Below are 16,330 nucleotides of genomic sequence, written 5' to 3'. Positions count from 1 at the left end.
TCGCAAGGAGAGACATCTTGAAGAGGAGAGTGCTAGCGGCGGCCGGTGCGTGTTTCGGTGCCGATGATGTTTTCTCATCAGGATTTGGAACCAGTGCCGTTGATGCATTCAGTTCGCTCGGTGATGCTTTCGGTGCCAGAGTTGGAACAAGTGCCGGGGATGGTTTCGGGGGCGGCGATGGCATCGATGGAGGTGGTGCGGAGTGAAGATCATGACGACAGGTGAAAAGCGATCAAGATGATGATGGACGTGGTCGTCACTTTTGCATGAAGTCCTTTTGCGTTTGTCGTACAAAACTATGCTTTTATTTGCGCGTGAACTATGTTTTATTCTTCGAATTTGAACTCAATTGTCGGAATCGCTGTCAAATTCGCTTATCGGATTTTCGGTTCTGCGAATATGTTTTTTTACGGGTCGGCTATGCGGGCCTGCTTTGCCGCAGCCCGCATCGGCCCGCAAATCCGTTTTCCAGCGAACTATAATTGTATTTTGCAGGTCAGCATTATATGGGTCTGTTAAAGATATTCTAAGGAAGAAGTCTTGTATGACCTGATTGTTGATGATGATATGTCTGTCGTCTTGCTGATTACTGATGATGGTATGTCTGTCGTTCATCATTTCTGATGCGAATAAAATTAGAGCTTGTTCATCGGGCAGAGAGACCAATGCCCGCAGCCATCGACGGCGGCGACGCTCCGGGTGACTGCGGAAATGCACGCCGATGTACGAATAGGAGTGGGAGCCTCGGAGCGCGGTGGAGCCGCCACTGGTCGCCGCGCGTCCGCCGTCCGACCGCGACAGCTGATCCAGCGCTTCGTTCGCCGGGCTGCCCGCCAGCCGTTCGACGAAATGCCGGAGCCATGCACGCCTGGGCCACGGCAGCACCGCCACGCGGAACAAGCAAACAGCGGCGCCGAGCGAGGATGAGCGACTTCAGGCTGGCTAGCCGGTGCAGGGGCGCGCAAGCACGTGGCGGCGGCTCACCGGTGAGCATTAGCATCCACATAATCTATTCTTCTACTAGCTCGTTTCAAAAGAACAATTTGTTATTCTATTCTAACGCTTACTGCCCTTCACCATGTTCAACTCTTAGCTTCAACGATCACATGACGCCGTTCCATCTCCGCCCAATAGACGGACGCGCACATCTACTCCTAGCAAGCTAGCCATTCGGCGCGTCTCGATTAGTCTGTTAATTAATAATTATCACATACCAGTAAAAAATCATGGATGGTTACTTGACTCCTACTCTGATAATACTCACTCCGTGAAGTGGTTATCACACTACACTCTGTCCTAGGTTCCCACTTACAATTTGGACGAATAGTCAGAGTGTGCACTCCAACAAAGAGAGTGTTTTAAGGCTTTTTAAAGTACAATCTTGCAGTACGCATGGCTACAATAGAATATGTAAACAGAGTTGTGGACTGCACCAGGTCCGGGCCTCCAGCCTTCACCGATAAATGGCTGCCGGGAAGGGTCCAAAATGTTCGGCGAGGAACGGACAATCAAAGCCACATCAGTGGCAGTGATGTTCTTACTAATGTATTTTGCTAACCACAAGAGACCTTGGTGTTTTTACCTACCAGTTCCCAGTTTGCAGCTGTAAAGCTACATATCAAACTTCATATAGGTGCCTTGATTGTTCTAGGCCTGTATGAATATGATAGCAGGAACCAGTTGTGGGGAGAAGGGAAACCTTGCGTTTAAAAGTTCCACTTGGTAGATCTGCAGGTTTTGCGGGGGACCAGATTCGTGATCGCGCTTAATCTGCTTCTAGGTGTTTGAGCCAATTCCTTATGGATTTGTTTGCAAGTTTCAAATTGCAACTCTGTTATGCCACACTCGCCATGGTGGCTCACCTGTCATTGACACTAGTTTTGCCGAAGCTGCCAAAGTTTTGGTGACTGGTTGTCTACCTCCAAAATGAAAAGGGAAAAGGTCTGCAGCGATTTATCGGACTACTCCTACTGTGGTGGGATAATGTAAGCGTGAGTAAAATTTCCACCTTTGAACAGTTTAAACTAAAATTTATGCCACACTTGCCATTTGGCGAAGTATAAGAGTAGCATCTTTGAAAGGCATAAAACTAGCGACTACTGCAGAATCGACAGGAGCCACCATGACAGCTATTCCCTCTGCTATAGTACTGTATTTGAAGTTTGCGTTTTATATGGTACAGTCTTCAACTGGTCGCTGGCCTATAAAATACAGAAGTTGCTGTGTTGGAAAGAGCAAGAGGCACAGTCCTTCCAGAGATACGTGCATTAGCAATAGAGAATGGAAGGGGCTGGTGAGAGGGATGAGATTGGACACGAACCTCACCATGGAGGTGCAGTGCAGAGTGGTGGCAAGCACAAGGACAGCACTACCGGTGACGAAAAAGATGGGGAATTTCAGGTGCAGGTATACTACTACATTCTTGTGCATCTCTAAGGTTGAATTAAGTTGTGTACTTGTTTCTGTTCAGTGTGAACTTTTTTACTGCATGGTAGCAGCCAAGATGGAGGAAGTTCTTGGCTCATGTTGGGTCTGGAGCTCTTGTGGCCATTGGCTTCTTGGATCCTAGCAACTGTAAGCTCCTTTATTTTTGCTCAGAGCTGCATACCGTTTAGATACACTCTTTAACAAAAATGAGACCAACTTTCAAGGTGGTAAAGCTTGTTTCTGATGTATGATTTGACAGTGGAAACTGACATGCAAGCTGGAGCTGACTTCAAGTATGAGGTAGTATAGTTGCTGCCTTCTTGCCTCTGATGGGCACTACTGCACTAAAGGAGTTTTTTGGGGGGTATCCAGAAAGGAAACATATATTTTGCAGCAGATTAGCTTTGCAGCTTTAGTTAAGTTTTAAGGAAGTGATAAGAATGCTCTTAAATTTTGCATCATGCGCCTTTTCTAAAAGACAATTCATACAAATTTGGATGAGAGTACCACTTATGGCAGTTCGCTTAGTAATTGTAACCTGAGCCAGGGTCCAGTTTTTCAAATCCTTGGTGAACAAACTCGATTATAAACCCTGTTTTCAATGCTAAATTGCTTATTGCATATGTAGATCACAACATTTCAAACACTTTTCCCCAGACTATCAATTGATCAACATAGAACGACATGATATCTTATTTTCTAGAAGTATATTTACATATAGGGCCGATTTTATGCTACTCCGTCCGATCCATATTACTTGTCTTGGATTTGTCGAGATACGGATGTACATCCATATCTAGACAAATCTAAGACAAGTAATATGGATCGGAGGGAGTATAATATTACTGATACAAGAAACCTAGAGAAGTGATCAAGAGAAATAATTATTTATACCAATATAGAGTGAAAAGGTCTGTAAGAAAATGAAAGAAGAACGCACTCTACCGGTCATTTCTGTTTCTCTCCTTTTGTTCTACGTATTCAGCATTCTTTCTTTACCAATCTGATTTTATTTTTAAATTTACCATGATCAGCTTCTGTGGGTCGTCTTAGTTGGGATGATCTTTGTGCTCTTTATACAAACATTATCCGCCAACCTTGGAGTGAAAACCGGTACCTTTCGCTCAACAATCTGTCATGGTTTCTGCATATCAAATCTGCACTTATCGCTCAATCCTGTACAGGGAGGCATCTTGCTGAACTCTGCAGGGAAGAGTATCCCCCCTTCGTCAATATTTGCTTATGGATCATTGCAGAGCTTGCAGTAATTTCTGATGATATCCCTGAAGGTTGATCAGTACACCTTATTTGTTACTTCCATTCTATATTTCGTTTCTTTGCTGAGTTTTACGTTTGAGTAACATATACTGTATCTACTGCAGTGTTAGGTACCGCCTTTGCATTCAACATATTGTTCAAAATTCCTGTGTGGGCTGGAGTTATCCTCACGGTGTTCAGCACCCTCTTGCTTCTTGGGGTGCAGAGATTTGGTGTATGCAAACACAAACCTCTCCTTAGAAATTTCCAGCTATGTATTTTTTTTCGAAAAGGGGAGAAAAAAAGCTATTTATGATTTAACCTTACCATGTATCTTCATGTGTATCACCAGGCCCGGAAACTGGAGTTCATCATAGCAGCGTTCATGTTCACCATGGCAGGCTGCTTCTTCGGAGAATTGAGCTACCTTAGTCCATCTGCTAGAGATGTGACCAAGGGCATGTTTGTCCCCTCTCTGCGAGGGAAAGGTGCTGCTGCCAATGCGATGGCGCTCTTTGGCGCTATCATCCACCGTAAGGAACTTATTTAGTCGTCAGGGTTTGTTCAGCATCCTTGTTGTTCACTATGGTTATTGTGCGTCAATCCATATGGATGCAAAATTCATAGCGAGCCTTTCTGTGACATTCATGCAGGTACAACTTGTTCTTGCACTCTGCCCTGGTCCTCTCATGGAAGACCCCACGGTCAGACAAAAGCATCAGAGTAGGTTGCACATAGGATAGGAAAGAGCGCTCTAAGGACTAGATGCAGTTCGTTGCTGAGTGGCAAATGGCTCACTGACTTCACTGTTATATGTTTTGGACAGGCGGCCTGCAGATACGTCCTCATAGAGTGCAGCCTTGCTTTCGTCGTGGCGTTCCTCATCAACGTCGCGGTGGTTATCGTTGCTGGATCCATTTGTAGCGCTAATAATCTCTCTCCGGCCGATGCCGGCGCTTGCGGCGATCTTACTCTCCAATCTGCACCTCTGCTGATCAGAGTATGCCATGCTTGAGCTGATGGAATGATCGTTCCAGTTTCAAAAGCGTCTGAAGTACCTTATGTTGTGTAATGCGAAAGGAATAACCGTCAGACATCTGATGTTAGAGTTCTGCATTAAATCCTTGTTTAATTATCATTTTTGTTCCTTTCAGAATGTTTTGGGGAGATCAAGCTCTGTTGTGTATGCGGTTGCGCTGCTAGCTTCTGGGCAAAGCACCACAATTAGTTGCACATTCGCTGGGCAGGTCATCATGCAGGTAACCATTCCTATTCCAGGTGTTATCCAGTTTATTTATGCAAATTATTCAGAGGCATTCTTAAGCATTATCTATGCCAGTGAGTATAGACATCTTCCCTTACAATTATGGGCTGTTACAGGGGTTTCTGGACATGAAGATGAAGAACTGGGTTAGGAACCTCATCACCCGGGTCATCGCCATTGCTCCAAGCCTTATAGTCTCCATTGTGAGCGGTCCGTCAGGCGCTGGCAAGCTAATCATCCTTTCCTCGGTACTCCTCCGTGACCTCTTCCCAGTTCCACCATCCTAGTTAAAAAAATGGTCACTGCAATGGCTGATTAGTTAATCTGCACTTTGTACCCAAAGAAATATTAATCTCCGGGCTGACTGATGAGCTTGGTTCCTGATTTTTTTCTTCTCTGATGCAGATGATTCTTTCGTTTGAGTTGCCATTCGCTCTCATCCCTCTCCTCAAGTTCTGCAACAGCAGCAAGAAAGTAGGACCCCTCAAGGAGTCCATCTATGTAAGCCTCCAAACAATTTCCTCACAACAAACACAAAATTACACAATCGACATTCACAAATAGTAACGTTTATAACACAAAATTACACATAGAAAAAATTGGATGTCACATATTGCAACTTTAGAGATCAGAATTGCGAACACGCATATGATGATCAATGCATGGGTGCAGACGGTGATCATCGCGTAGGCCCTCAGTGTGGCGCTCATCATCGTCAACACCTACTTCCTGGTATGGACTTACATAGACTGGCTGGCACATAACCACCTCCCAAGGTACACCAACACGCTGGTCTCTGTGGTCGTCTTTGCGCTCATGGCCGCCTACCTCGTCGCCGTCGTGTACCTGACGTTCAGGAAAGACATGGTGGTGACGTACGTACCAGTGGCAGAGAGAGTGCAGGGCCAGGCGGAGGCTGGTAGGGCACCGGTGTTGGCGTCCGGTGCAGACGGAGACCAGCCGGCACCGTACAGGAAAGCCTAGCCGATGCCTCAATGTAGCTACTAGCTAGTATACCATGATGGATGACAGTGTGCTCAATGGTGTCCTTTGCTTATGTGCTATGGTTATACTTCCCTCAAGCACGCTGTGCATCCTATACATGTTCAGTGCATACAAGTGTAATTACTATTGTGGTTGGTTGCATTTGTTGAAACATCCAGTTGAGTGGTGGCCTGTATTTGTGAAGACATGCTGAAGTGAGAGTTTTTTTGGTAGGCTATATGTGTTACATTTATGAGATATTACGAAAGTGAATTTTGTACACAATTCTAGCAAGATTTTAGTATAAAATAATTATGTGTCGTAAATATTTTAAACATCTGAACATGGAAACATACTGCGCCAAATGAGAAATGCTAGCAGCAATTTTTCTCATGATGCTGCAGTTGCTTGGTTCGGGAGTCGGACCTAGGGTTTTCACCCGGCTTCAAGGTGGGATGAAAACCTCAATGGCACTTCCAAGGATACTGCCCGCAATGTTCATCGTCACCGGAGACATCTATGGCCATAGGTTTAAGCTAATCCACAATATGGGTCTGTCGTCCTCCCCTACCATCAACTCTCTGCCATGACAACCATGAAGAATGGAAGCACCAGCGAGGGCCTTCCAACAAAAGGCAAGCGCCGACACTTCAACCACCACTTGGAGCCGTTGTCATGGCTTCCTTGCGATTGTTATTGTCGAGCAACCACGGCAATCTAAGAAGCACAAGAGCCCCCTCGCGCCGTCCACCATGAGGCTGATGGCTGTAGCCTGCAACATTCTCTGGCAGTGGTGGAGGTGCTTCTTTGTTGTTCTCATCGTCGGGGAGGGCGTGGATGCGGCTAAGTTTGCTGGAGAAGGTGGATGTTCCCTCATGAGAATCTGTCTTTGTCAAGAATTTCTCCTACTTAAAAAAGATGTAGTGTTGTGTCGTACACTCTTACTTCGTTCTGTTGAATTGTATATGTGGATTGCCTAACCATTTTCATTAGTTCAAATTTTCATTGTGTTGGCTAATGCACGAAGCTTAACATAGTATCAGGGTCTAAAGTCTTCAGTTTAAGTCCTTGCTTTCGCAATTTCTCTAAAATTGTCGCTCCTTTCTCTGTGTCCATGTAGAGGTCTCTTGAGCCATACCTCTGAGTCTATTCACGTATTGACTTCCCGCGTCACACCTGAGATGGGGTGTTGAAGTTTATATATGGATTGAGTAGCGGACTCACTACTAGGAAAAGGGCTATAGATGGAATGGCCACTAATGGCGCACCAGACATGTGGTGCACCACTCCTATATAGCAGTGGCGCACCATGTGCTGGTGCGCCATTAGTGTGAAAGACACTAATGGCGCACCAGACACACGGTGCGCCACTAGTAACAATTTTTTTTCCAAACATACTAATGGCGCACCAGGGCACAGTGCACCATTACTAGTTCTAACTAGTGATGGCGCACCGGCCTCATAGTGCGCCACTACTATATATATCTTTTTTTTTTGCAAAACTACTAATGGCGCACCAGTGTACAGTGCGCCATTACTAGTTTAAACTAGTAATGGCGCACTGTTCCCCGGTGCGCCATTAGTGTATATTTCATGGACACTTGATCTCGATCCCCCTCCATCTCGATCGCTATCCCACCTCGCCAGATTCGGTCCCCCTCGCCGCCGAGCACCCCCCGCACCCTCTACCCCGCTCCACCGGCCGCCGCCGCCGACCCCCGCACCCTCCCCCGCTCCACCACCGCCGACGACCCACCACACCCTCCCCTGCTCCACCGCCGCCGACGACCCACCGCACCCTCCCCTGCTCCACCGCCGACGACGACCCACCGCACCCTCCCCGGCCCGCTCCATCACCGCCGACGACCCCCCGCACCCTCCCCGGCCCGCTCCACCGTCACAAAAAATTATTACTGTTTTTATAAAAAATTATTATTGTTTCATATTCATATCATTTTCTAAAAAATTATTAGATGCAACAAAAAATAATAATAATAAAATTACTTATGGCGCACCTCTGGCTGGTGCGCCATTGCTATATAAAAAAAGATTACTAATGGCGCACCTCTGGCCGGTGCGCCATTGCTATGTAAAAAAAAGATTACTAATGGCGCACCGGTGGTGGGTGCGCCATTGCTATCTAAAAAAACATTCTAATGGCGCACCGCTTCGGGGTGCGCCATTAGTAAGTTTCCCCCTAGCTAATTCCACCCTCTCCCTCGCCAGATCCCCTTCGTCCCTCTCCCTCGCCAGTAACTCCCCGACCCCCGCCGGACTCCACCCCCGCCGCCCCCGCGCCCCCCACCACTGCAGCTCCCCCGCGCCGCCGCCCCCGCGCCCCCGCGCCCCCACCACTGCAGCTCCCCCGCGCCGCCGCCCCCGCGCCGACCCGCGAAGCACGTGGCCGCCGGCCTCCCCGCGACCAACCGAGGCGCCCAGGAGGACCGCCGCCGTCTTCCTCTTCGACTACAGGACCCGGACGAGCTCGGACGCCCTCGAGCCATCCCTTCGACGCCGCCGCCGACCCCGACCCCAACCCCGACCCCGACCCCTCCGGCGACCGGCCGCGCCCGCCCAGGTCCCTCTCCTCCTTCCTCCTTCCTCCTTCTTGTCCAGCACCCGCCGCCCCGACAGCATCTCCAGCAGCACCACCCCACAGTTGTACATTTTTTGGGGTATTAAGGCATTTTAGAGTTAGTTTTATTCATGAGGCAGTACTTTATTTTAATATTTGAAAGGGCCTCTCACAAGACATGTATTGTCAAGCACATCGATGAACTAATCTTTTTATTTATTATAATCTTACAACCAAACATAAGCAGGACAGTGTTGGGTTCAATTTTCACTGGTATTTATTTTGGGGCATCAATGCATTTTAGAGATAGTCTTGATGGATGCAGTGCTTCAATTTAATAATCAGTAAGGACCTCATAGTAGTACATGCATTGTCAAGCACATTGAAGGAACAATCTTTTTTGTGCAGTACAATATCCCAACTAAACACAAGCAGGACAGTGCTGTGGGAATACCAGTTCCATTGAGGATTTCTGACATCAGATTAGTTTAGCAGCCCCATTTTGATACCATTACTTTTCTTGGGGGGCAAATCTCCAGTGTGCTTTTTTCTGGAAAAGAAAATGTGGTGTATAACAAATGTATTATTTGGTGGAAATTGAGATATCATATTAATCATTGACAAATTGGCTTTGAACAAATAATCTTAAATCCATGCATACCTACACAATTCATCCATTTGCTCAAATTTCTCCAAATTTGCATTTTATTGTCTGTTTATGATTTGGAAATATTCTAATTCAAGTTTTGTTGCGTATAACAAAACACAGTCACCTCCAAAGAAAAGCATCAAGGACGGTACCTACAAAAGGATTATCTGTAGCGAGGTCGATAAGCTGGTAACTAAGTTCTGTTCTGTAAAATCTCTCGACTTTTTTTAGCGTTATAAGGGTCCATAAGCAGTGTTGTCATCAGGTCCAGACATAAGCTCCTGTAGTAAGTAGCTTTTGGTTTTATCTTTGTAAGATAACTGGTTCTTGTAGTTTGCTGTTGGTTTCTCTTAATGGAAATCGGAGGGGTAAACCCTTCCTTGATAAAAATTAATGTGTCTGGTTTGTCGATTGCAGAACTGAACTTCTCTTTGAGAATGTGTACTCTGTGCTCTTGACATTTGCGCTTAAAGTTCTGAGAAAATCCACATGGTCTTTCATTTCTGTTGCATTGTTTTATCTATATGGTCTTTCATTTCAGAGTTACACTTATATCATATTAATCATTGACAAATCCACATGCTTAATCAATCGAGTAGTAAGTTGTTTAGGCTTGGCCATTTCCACTCATTGTAGATAGATAGAGTTACACTTTTGTTACATTGCATTATCTTTCTGTAGAGTAGTAATGCTCCACTTCCATTGGTACTACTTGTGATGCTGACAGCAAGTCTGTAATTACTCTAGTTAGTTAGGGAGGGAGGGGGCTAATTATAAACAGTAGCAGATGCATGTGCTACCTATTCTAGACTGATGATGAGCAATGTGTCCACGCATACATTTCTTTCTTTTTTCTTTTTGGAAGGGAATATATGTGTTGTTATCACCTCACCAGCGGTCAGAGTTGATGTTTGGAGTGCACACTGACTGGTGGCGCCATTTTTTACTGGCTTTTCACTGATTAACCTAACTATTATCTTAATTAATTTATTAATGGATCAGTTAGTACTACTCCAGTCCAGTGGGTAAATATGGATTAGCAATGTCATCAAGCTGCTCTCCAGCAAACTAAGAGAGAGGGAGGGGGAGGGAGCAGCCATGTGGCCACGTGTTGTGTATGAACTGCAATTTCATTTATGTTGTTATAAGTTTGTTGCTGTCAGCATGAGTTAACTTGCTGTCATTTATCAAAATTCAGAATGTGCTGGACTATATGTTCATTGGTACTACTTGTGATGCTGCTACTGTACTACTTGGGAATTTTGTCAACCTGTGATGCTGCTGCTGTACCCCGAGAGGCTCTTGAGTTTGCTGGAATGTCGATTAACTTCCGTTCCGGCAAATTCGGGTACTCCATATGTCCTATTTTCAGCAAAGGTCATGCTGAAATTTTCCATGAATTTTAGCATGACTTTGCTAAAAATAGGACATATGGGGTGCTTGTGACTAATGCATGGGTTGGGGTCTTAGTACTTAATTAAGTAGGAACCACTCATCCTAACCATTTTCTCTCAAAATTACCACTTCACTTCTTACTACTGAAAATCTTAGACCATCTCCATTCACCAATTGCTCAAAGCAGTTCGAAGGGCGTGTTTTCACCACACTGTGGATTATCTTATTGGACCCAACAGAGATGATGTAGTTTTGAATTATGAACATAGGAAATGTCGTCATCGGACGACGAAAGTCTCCCGGGGGAGTGCGACTGGTGCCACGACGGTCGAGGTCTGTGCGACAGGCCTCACCTGGACGATGATCGGCGCTTCAGCATTAAGCTCGAGGAGACCTTCGAAGTTGAAACGGTACGCAACGATGACAAGTGTTTTTTTCATAATTAAGCATGACTTCAACTATTTCAACGTGTAATTTCATCTTTTACAATTCGAGTATAGTTTATCCCATGCCATGCAAGACGCTATGTCTTGGAGAGGATGGATTTTGAAGATCATGAAAATTTTGAAACGAAGAAAATTCACCTAAGGACACATCATGATGTGGATTTTGAAGTAAATCTGTATAATGCTGAGAGCGTAACCCATTTTGGTTGCAAAAATTGGGAAGCATTTTGCAAGATGTATGGTTTTGATGAGGGTATGCTTGTCACCATGGATCTTGATGATCCTGACATCGACCAAGACAATATAGACATTTGGGTCCTTGTTGATACGCCTCCAGTTCTACCGCTATGTGAGTTTCTCAACCATAGTTAATTATTAACTAATTTATATTGTTTATTTCAAAATAGTTGACAACTTATTTCCATTGACAGCTTATTTTGATTGTTCAAAAAATGTGCGGAACATGGTAGACAAAACCCACTACACCGATGGCTCCGAGTTAACTTATCAGGAGAAAAATCATCTGGTCGGATTTTGTACTGATCTTGAGAATTACAATATCTACAATCAAACTCCTCAACATTATGGTCAATACGTGCCACTAGTGCACGTGTTGAACTACGGTAACTACCATGGAGATACCCTGGTAAGATTTTTTACTATTACGACATCCGTGCATCTTTTGCATACTTCTAAAACTAGTACATCATTGCTAACTATGAAGTTATTACTATGTTTTTCAACAGAGAATCCCAGAGGATTATGTGCCTCATTTGATGTATCAGAATGGCAGCCTTCGTGTTTTGAACTTATATCCAGGTCATCCTACGAATCTCAACTGTCCATACCGGATTTCTAGAAGAAGTGGAGACATGCTAATCAGAGAATGGAAAAAAATGTATGGACAGTCGTAAGGAGGTTCTTGGAAGCAAAAGGAAGCGCCGCGCAAGAATTGGAGACAGGATGATCTCCATTCTCCATAATGGAGAGTCAGGGTCTATATTGTTTTATGCTATTTTACCTCAAATAGGGTATTTAGGTCCTGCCTAATACTGATGATCATGTGCTAAGAACAGTTAAGTAGGGTTGGTTCGATGACTATCAGGATGATCGTATGACTTGTTATTAATAACGAGTAGAAGTTGTATGATGATGATTAGTAGGACTTGTTAGGATTAGTATTACTTTCGACAAACTCGCTACTTGCGGTCTCGAGACTTGTAATGTTCTATGTTTGTTCGGTCTTTTGAATTCGGAGACTAATATGATGAATTGTATTCGGAGACTAATTTTCTATTGTATTCGATGAATCTGCTGTTGCTGTGTGTTGCTGTTTATATTCTATCCAATAATATATTTTGTAATTTGTGCAAATATCAGAAAAGAAAAAAATTCCTAATATACATACTAATGGCGCATCACCACAACGTGCGCCATTAGTATGCCAAAGGATACTAATGGCGCATCACCCCGCAGTGCGCCATTAGTATGGCAAAGCACATGGGTAAATATGGCCCCCTGGGAGGCATACTAATGGCGCATCTTGGCCTATACTAATGGCGCACTGCCTGGTGCGCCATTAGTAAAAAATACTAGTGGCGTGATACTAGTGGCGCACCAGTAGTGCGCCATTAGTAGGCAAAACTGGTGCGCCACTAGTAGGCCTTTTCCTAGTAGTGACTTTTGGTTGCGTTGGCTAGTGCATGAAGCTTAACCTTAGATATGCCCTCTCTCCCTCCTCTCTGTTTTAATTTTTTTCCGTCTCCCATCTTTGATTTGTTTTCATCGATATCGATTTTCTCCGAAAACCGCCTCAACTACCCCACCTCTTACTGACTTATCAAATAAAATCATGTTTTCTTCGGTAAGCCAATAAGTGTTTACCAAATAAAATCTTTTTTTACACAATCACATTAATATGGGCATGTAGACCACTGGCTAACCTATTACAATATTTATTCCCCTCTTACAGCACATGGGCAAGTTTATTTTCTAATTGGTTAGAACATTACGGTAGGATTTTTAAACAATATAGATAAGCAGGTCCAGACTTCACATCCAACGATGGTAATTTCAAGAGTGAAGTGCATTGTAGGTCTCTAAACTATTTCAGGGGTGTTATGTAGGTTCTCAAACTATGAAAATCGGCATTCAGGTCCTCAAAGTGCAGTAAGTATGTCATTCTGGTCCAAAATCTGTCCGACCCCGCCTTACCGGCTAGCTGGAGCCGTTGACCCGTGACACGGCAGACAGGGGATCCCGCATGGTAACGGCCGGTGACGGAAATATGCAAATAAATTCAAATAAATTACAGGGAATGATAAATGCACTTCACTCCAAATAAATTAAAATTCATGGTTTCCAATTGAACTTGTGTTCGCCAACCACAAATTAATGAACATTTAAAGTCGCGAAAGATAAATTTGGAAATTTTAGCGCTATTTTTAAAGTCGTGAACATTTTTTTCACTATTTATGAATATATTTCGAAACCTTGAACATTTTGTAAATTCATAAACTTATTATCAAATTCATGGACATTTTTTAACCATGAACATCTTTGTAAATCTGTGAACATTTTAAATTCACAAAAAAATTATAATTTTTTAAAAAAATGAACATTTATTAATTTTGTGCAAACATTTTTTCAAATTCATCATTCGCCAACATTTTCTCCATATTCGCGAACATGTTTTGTGGTTAGTCAACATATTCATTCATGAACAATATTGGTGGTCCGCGAACATTTTCTTTTCTTTTAAAATTTATCATCCACAAATATTTTTTAAAATCATTAATATTTTTTCCAAATTCATTGTGCCGCGGACATTTTTTGAAGTCACACACTTTTTTTTTCCATATTTGCAAACAATATTGGTCGTTCCCGAACATCTTTGTAAATTTATTGTCCGTGCATACTTTTTTTAAAGGTGCAAACATTTATTTCATATTCGCGATCTTTTTTTGTTGTTCGCGAACATATTTTAAGATTTATTGTTCGTGAACATATTTTCTTTTCTAATAAAATTTATCATTAGCAAACATTTTCTTAAGTCGCGAACATTTTACCAAATTCATCTTCGTAAATTTTTTTCTTCAAATTCATCATTCGCCAACATTTTTTAAAGTAGCGAACATTTGTCCATATTTGTGAACATTTTTATAAACTAACGAACATTCTTTTAAATTCGTTAGCATTTTTCCATATCTGCGAACATTTTTTTTTTGAAACATTGAATTTGAATTTATTTGCATATTTTCGTCACCGGCCTTTACATTGAGGGGCCCGCTTCTAACATGTCACGGGTCAATGGCTCCAGCTGGCTGGCCAGATGGGTTCGGACAGATTTTGGACCTGAATGACACACTTACTGCACTTTGAAGACCTGGATGTTGACTTTCGTAGTTTGAGGATCTACATGACACCTCTGAAATAGTTCAGGGACATATAATGCACTTCACTCCAATTTCAACTAGTACTGTTTTCTGCTTAAGGTTCATAATATTTCTTTAAGGGGGTATACTAAGAATCCAGTTTTACAACCTTCCAAAAAAAGATAATATGGGCTACATCTTAAGGCAAAACATATGTTGATTTGTTAGCAAATCAGTACCAGATTCAACATGAAATCTATTTTTATGGAATACATTTGGTATTGTAAACGTTCATTTTGTCCTAAAACTTGGTCAATGTCTAAAGTTTGACTGTAACCATATTCGATATGCAATATAATTTGGCAAGGAGGGAGTACGTGAACTAAATATTTGGCCATGTCCCCGATGTTGCCTCCCAGGGCTTAATTAAGCTCCAAGTGGGAGACCGAGATAAAAGTAAGGTGCAAGGGTAATATTTTCTTTGATAAGAACTATATAGAATGTCGGTCAAGTACCCCACCTGCCACTAGTAAAGTAGTTTAGAATACATGCTCTTTTTTCTTCATGTCTAGTCCCGATGAGGAGCCCCAAGAGATGGCAAGCAAAGAAGGGGGAAATCAAAGAAAAAAAAGGATCATGATGAAGCCATCAACAAGCAGAGGAAGATGCAAGGACAGATAGAAGGGTCATCACACGGAAGATTGCTACTACACCTTCCTTAGGGCAAGCATTTTAACTAGGTTGTTGCCTTGCCTGCTATGAGACTCTTGTTAGGTTTATGGTATGTGTTACTTAAGTCTTGGAGGACATATTTCCTTTATGGGTCATTTATTCAGCTAGTGATTGTTGTTTTTGTTGAGGCTATTCATAACATAGTGCACATGTTGGCAGTTTGGATGATTTGGTGTCACACCCTGATTTTCATGCCACAACACTGAAGTCAATAAATCATGCTAAAATGTGGTTTGACAAAAACTTTTGAGTGTTTTGTCTTTGCTTTGATTGAATGTTTGACTGCTGTTTGCTAGTGCTCTAAAAATCAAATAAATCCTCCAACTCTTATACTCCTTCTCCTTGCTCCAAACTCTTGAACCAATGAACATTCCATGTGTATAGTACCTTATAGAATTTTCTTACAAAAATAATTTGGCCAAAAAGTATTTTCAGAAATTAGTTTTCCAAAAACCCCTGAATTGAGATTTGCACTGCCAGTACTTAATTAAGGGCAGTAAAAATCTTTCCAAAAATATATTTGACTCCTATTAGATATAGGACACCCAGAAACCACAAAAATAAAATTTTAAAAGTTATTTGCCTATTTTATTTAAAGGCTTTTTATTAAGTACAGAAATGGTCTTTAATAGGTTAAAATTATTTTAATGCTTTAAAAATATTTGGGAAAAACCTAGGGAAACTCAGTGGACATATATTTTCCATATATAAGAGTTTCAACACATGGTCATGTTCAAAATATTGGTCAAATCCCTCAAAAACCCTTTCTGGATATTTCAAGCTTTTGAAATATTTACAAAGGAAATGTTCCCCAAAAATTCCAATACAATTCTAGCATGTCACATATGACATGTTTGATGATCTTGCCAAGTCTCATGTCATGGGGAATAGTATAACCTCATGAAATCTCCTCAAAACCATTTCTGTCCATTTTAAAGTTTGAGCAACTTTACATTGCCAATCATGTCCAAATTCTCTCAAACTTGGTGAACATTCTCAAATGGTGTAATTATGCATCTATACCAAATGGAACAAGTTGGAGAGAATGTTATCTTGATAAAAGTGCCCCAAAACCCTTCCTGTCCAGAACCAAATTTGAACAACTCTACATTGGAAACTTTCTCCTTTTGATCTCAACTTTTGTGGAAATGTTCATAACCTCAAATTATGACACTACACCAAGTGGTGCATCAAGGAGAACAGATTTTCATGACTAAATCTTGGGAA

General features: G+C 42.6%; 1 pseudogene; it reads left to right on the top strand.

Annotated features, from left to right (window-relative positions):
• The first annotated feature begins 621 nt into the window (after positions 1-621).
• On the top strand, positions 622-6,217 carry LOC109734321 (metal transporter NRAT1-like; annotated as a pseudogene).
• The last annotated feature ends 10,113 nt before the right edge of the window (positions 6,218-16,330 follow it).

The sequence above is a fragment of the Aegilops tauschii genome, chromosome 6 (genome assembly GCF_002575655.3).
Source record: "Aegilops tauschii subsp. strangulata cultivar AL8/78 chromosome 6, Aet v6.0, whole genome shotgun sequence".
NCBI lineage: Eukaryota > Viridiplantae > Streptophyta > Magnoliopsida > Poales > Poaceae > Aegilops > Aegilops tauschii.
This window is presented reverse-complemented; position numbering and strand designations above follow the sequence as displayed.